General features: G+C 24.6%; 1 pseudogene; it reads left to right on the top strand.

Annotated features, from left to right (window-relative positions):
- Positions 1 to 4,063: 4,063 nt before the first annotated feature.
- LOC124571574 lies at positions 4,064 to 5,203 on the top strand (annotated as a pseudogene).
- The last annotated feature ends 915 nt before the right edge of the window (positions 5,204 to 6,118 follow it).

The following is a 6,118-nucleotide window of genomic DNA, read 5'->3' as shown; positions in this document are numbered from 1 at the left end:
TTTTCATAAGCTATCTAGATAGTAGTTTAAAATTATTATAATAGAAAATAATAATAATAATAGCAGGTAAACCTTAATGTGATTGCGAGATAGGAGTTGAAGTCTCTGAGAAAGCCTCTTTAATAGTTTCTTAATTTTTTTTCTTCCATAATATTCTATTCAACCTGAGTCGAAAAGCTTAAAATAAGCCTTACCCAAATTAAGAAAATAAGGACCAACCCCATAAGTGGATAAAACAGGTATATTCCATATATTGGAAAAAAACATAGAAATATTTAAAAACTTTAAAGATTTATTTAAATAGAAATATTTTATTATCGAGGATTCATGCCCAACAATCGAACCAAAAAAAATCATTAATAAAGTTAATAATTTTAAAAATTTGGGAAGAGTGATGAAATAGGGAATAGGGAATAATAAAGAAGCTAAAATTTTACCAGCAATAATCACTAAAATAACTAAACCTAATATTCCCTTTAATATAATCTTATTATTATTATCTCTATAAAAAACTAGTCTTAAAGCTAATGTTTTTCTTATAAAAGTATATCAAATAAGTCGGACAGAATAAGAAACAGTTAGACCAACTGAAATATAAAAAATACAATAAATCATAATTCTATTAAATTTTATAGATAAAATTTCAGCAATTAAATCCTTTGAATAAAATCCAGATAAAAAGGGTAGCCCGCATAAGGCTAATGTTCTAATATTAAAACAAGAACAAGTTATAGGTATTAAATAAATAATTCCCCCTATATAACGAATATCTTGTATATTACTTATATTATGAATAATGACCCCTGCGCATATAAAAAGAAGAGCCTTAAATAGAGCATGTATCAATAAATGAAAGAATGCCAAATCCTTACTTCCAAGACATAAAATTGTTAAGACTATCCCAAGTTGCCTAAGAGTAGATAAAGCAATAATTTTCTTTAAATCAAACTCAAGATTGGCTCCAATGCCAGCTATAAATATTGTAAATAAAGAAATATATAGTAATAGAGTAAGTATAGTTCTAGAAAATATTGTACTAAAACGTATTAAAAGATACACCCCAGCAGTAACTAAAGTTGAAGAATGAACTAATGAGGAAACTGGGGTAGGGGCTGCCATAGCTGCTGGTAATCAAGAAGAAAATGGAATTTGAGCTCTTTTTGTAATAGCAGCTAATAAAATAAATAATGAAACTATAAATATTCTAGGATTATCCTTAAAAGAATTTAAATAAAATAAAATATTAAATCTTCCTAAATCTATTATTCAGGCAATTCTTATTAGCAGGGCAGCATCCCCCAGTCGATTAGAAAGGGCAGTTAATATTCCAGCATTAAAAGATTTTTCATTTTGATAGTAAACTACTAATGCGTAAGAAACTAGACCTAAACCGTCCCATCCTAATAAAATAGAAATTAAATTAGGACTTAAAATTATTAATATCATAGATAATACAAATAAAACTATTAATATAATAAATCGTTTAAAGTTTTTATCACCATTTATATACTCTTCTCTATATTTGATAATCGAAGAAGAGATAAAAAAAACAAAACTTATAAAACTTAAAGAAATTCAATCTAAAAATAAAACTAAAGTAACGGAAACGGAATGCACTGTAAAAATTACTAATTCAACATAAATTTCTGTATCTAAATTAATAAAATGAAGACTTAATAAAAAAAAAGAAATAGAAAAAAATATAAAGATAACAAAATATAGATTAGTGATTACAAAAATTACTTAAAGTAACATTTTACTTCCCTAGTGCCACAAACTAGAATTTTAAATAAACTATTTAAGTAAATTCATAATGATAAATACTCTGGCTTTAAAATTAAAAAATTTAAAGGAACTCAATGTAATAATAATAATAAATATTCCCGAATACTAATTTGATAAAAAGAATACACGCCAGAATAATATTTACCATGTTGAGTATAAGAATATAAAAATAATGAATAAACAGCCCTATAAAAAACTATTATAAATAAAAAAATTATTGAAAATTTAGAATAAAGAGAAAGAGAATTAATTAATAATAACTCACCTAATAGATTTAATGAGGGGGGCGCTGATATATTAGAGGAACAAAGCAAAAATCACCATAATGATAAACTAGGTATTAAATTTATAAAACCCTTATTAAGATAAATGCTTCGCCTATAAGTACGCTCGTAAGATAAATTAGCTAGACAAAATAGCCCTGACGAACAAAGCCCATGGGCTAATATAAGAGTTAAAGCACCCCAGTACCCTCAAGTATTTAAAGTTAAAATACCTGCCAATACTAAACCTATGTGAGAAACTGAAGAATAAGCAATTAACATTTTTATATCACTTTGGCGAACACAAATTAAAGAAATAATTAACCCACTAACTAATGAAGTAGAAATAAAAATAATATTAATTTTTATACCCACTTCTAAAAATAATTTTATCACCCGAAAAAGACCGTAACCGCCTAATTTTAATATTACTCCGGCTAAAATTATAGAACCAGAAATAGAAGCCTCAACATGAGCTTTAGGTAATCATAAATGAACAAAAAATATAGGAATTTTAATAAAAAATACTATATTCAAACAAATATACATTAAAAAATCTATTACTAGATTTTAAAAAATAAAAATCTATACTAAAACTAGTCTTATATAAATTAAATAAAGCTACTATTATAGGCAAAGAAGCTAATAAAGTATAAAATAATAAATAAACTCCAGCTGAAATACGCTCAGGTTGATTGCCCCATCCAATAATTAAAAATAATGTTGGAATCAATCTTACTTCAAAAAATAGATAAAATAGAAAAAAATTTAAAGATCTAAAAGTAAAAAGTAAACTAATTATTAAAGTAATAACCATAAATAAAAACAATTTTCAATAATAATTTTTTACATATAGGTTCCCCCTTGCTAAAATTATTAAAGAACAAATTCAAAACCTAAGTAAAATCAAAGAAAATGATAATAGATCTATGCCAAAACAATAAGATAAAGAAACGGATAAAACAGAATTAAAAATTATTTTGCATATAAATAGGAACCTAAGAATAAATATAATAAATAAAACTAATCAATACCTTTTATTAAAAAAAGCTAAAGGGCTTAAAAAAATTAATCCTATAATATAAATTATCATAAATTATCAAATATTAAAATTGTATCTCTACCATGAATCCGAACAATCAAAACTAATAAAGATAATCCCAAAGCTCTTTCACAAACTCTTATAGTTAAAAATAACATAAGAAGAAAGTACTCATAAAAAAATTGAATAAAATAAATAAAAATTAATATAAATAAGGATAAAACAATTGATTCAAGTCTTAACAATATAAGAAGAAAATGCTTATATTTAGACACATAAATATATAAACTAGAATAAAACAATAAAACTAAAGAATACAGATAATAATATATTAACATTTGTTTTAATAATTTAAAAAAAATACTGGTCTTGTAAATCAGAAATAAGAGTAATCTTTTAAAACTTCAGGAAAAAAGGATGAAACTTTATCTTTAATCTCCAAAATTAATATTTTAATAAACTATTTCCTGTAATTTTAATCACATTGTTTTTTTTTAATCTAATATTTTCAGTATTATTTATTTACCTTAATCATCCACTATCATTAGGAGGAACTTTACTTATTCAGACTATCTTAATAACTTTTATATCGAGATTTTTATTTTATAATTTCTGATTTAGATACATTCTATTTCTAATTATAGTGGGAGGAATATTAGTCATATTTATTTATATAACTAGAATTGCTTCAAATGAAAAATTTAAATTGCCAAAGAATATACTAGCTTACATTGTTTTAATTTTAATAATTTTTATAATACTAATTTTTACAGATAATTTTTATTCCATAGTAGTCTGTATAAAATTTAATTCATTAAACCAATCTTTTTTATTAATAAATATAAACTTAAGAAAATTTTATAATTACCCTAATATAAATTTATTAATTTTCTTAATAATATATCTTTTTATTACATTAATTGCAGTAGTAAAAATTATCGGAAAAACCATTGGTAGGTTACGACAAAAATAAATGATAAAGCAATTCAAAAATAATCCCTTAAATAAAATTATTAATTCATCCTTAATTAATTTACCAACACCTTCCAACATTTCTTCTATATGAAATTTTGGAAGTTTGTTAGGACTATGCCTAATAATTCAAATTTTAACAGGTTTATTTCTAGCTATACATTATTGTCCCAATATTGATTTAGCTTTTAATAGAGTAGCCCATATTTGCCGAAATGTAAACTTTGGGTGATTAATACGAACCCTCCATGCAAATGGCGCTTCTTTTTTCTTTATTTGTTTATACAGCCACATTGGTCGAGGATTATACTTTAGATCATACTATCTTACCGAAACATGAATATCAGGGGTAACAATTTTTTTTATAGTTATAGCAACAGCATTTCTAGGATATGTCTTACCTTGGGGGCAAATATCTTTTTGAGGGGCTACAGTAATTACAAATCTTATTTCAGCTATCCCTTATTTAGGAAATTATATTGTTCAATGAATTTGAGGGGGATTTGCCGTTAGAAATGCAACTTTAACACGTTTCTTTGCATTTCATTTTATTTTACCATTTATTGTATCAGCAATAGTAATTATCCATCTTTTGTTATTGCATCAAACAGGGTCAAACAATCCTTTAGGTTTAATAAGAAATTTAGATAAAATCCCATTTCACCCTTATTTTACAATAAAAGACCTAATAGGATTTTTTATTATATTAATAATATTATCTGTATTAACCCTACAAAATCCATACTTACTAGGAGATCCTGATAATTTTATCCCAGCAAATCCACTAGTAACTCCAATTCATATTCAACCAGAATGATATTTCCTATTTGCATATGCAATCCTACGCTCAATCCCTAACAAACTTGGAGGAGTGATTGCTTTAGTACTATCAATTTCGATTCTTTATATTTCCCCATTTATTAATAAAAAAAATTTTCAAAGTATACAATTTTATCCCATTAACAAAATTTTATTTTGAATATTTTTATCAGTTATTTTACTTTTAACTTGAATTGGAGCACGACCTGTTGAGATCCCTTATATTTTTATGGGACAAATTTTAACAATTATATATTTCTCTTATTTTCCAATGAATTCTTTTATTGCTAAAATATGAGATTTTCTAATCTTTAAAAAATAAGTTAATGAACTTGGTCAAAAAGTATATACTTTGAAAGTATAAAAAAGAGATTTAAACTTTCTATTAACTTGTACTAAAATTTATTAACTAAAGAGCCAAGACTATAGAAATAAGCCTTAACCCAAAATAAAATATTAGTATATTCAAAGATACTGGTAAATAACTTTTTCATGCTAAATATATTAATTTATCATAACGATATCGTGGCAAAGTCCCACGAACTCAAATTCAAGAAAAAGAGATTAAAATCATCTTATAAAAAAAAATAATTTCATACAAATTACCGCCTAAAAATAATATAGCACAAATTATTCTTATAAATAAAATACTAGAATACTCAGCTAAAAAAATTATCGCAAATCCACCCCTTCTGTATTCAACATTAAAACCTGAAACTAATTCTGACTCACCTTCAGCAAAATCAAAAGGTGTTCGATTAGTCTCAGCTAAACTAGACACTAATCACATTAAACTTAGGGGGAAAAATAAAAATAAAAACCAAGAATTTTGCTGATATTTCAATAAATCAATTATATCAAATCTATAAACTAAAAATAAAAAGGATAACAAAATTAAAACTAATCTTACCTCATAAGAAATAGTTTGAGCGACAGAACGAAGACTTCCTAATATTGCATAATTTGAATTAGATGCCCATCCTGCCAATATAATTGTATAAACTCTTAAGCTAGAAACACTTAAAAAAAATAATATTGATAAATTAAAATTTAGATTCACAGAAATAAAAGGCATACATAATCATAATAAAAGAGATAAAAACAAATTAAAAATAGGAGAAATGTAGTATAGTCAAAAATTTGAGACTAATGGAAAAGTCTGTTCTTTAGAAAATAACTTAATGGCATCTCTGAATGGCTGTAGTAAACCTATGAATCCTAGCTTATTAGGTCCTTT

This window comes from Schistocerca americana, unplaced genomic scaffold (assembly GCF_021461395.2).
Source record: "Schistocerca americana isolate TAMUIC-IGC-003095 unplaced genomic scaffold, iqSchAmer2.1 HiC_scaffold_1768, whole genome shotgun sequence".
Lineage (NCBI taxonomy): Eukaryota > Metazoa > Arthropoda > Insecta > Orthoptera > Acrididae > Schistocerca > Schistocerca americana.
The sequence above is the reverse complement of the archived record's forward strand: the minus strand, read 5'-3'. Positions and strand labels throughout refer to the sequence as shown.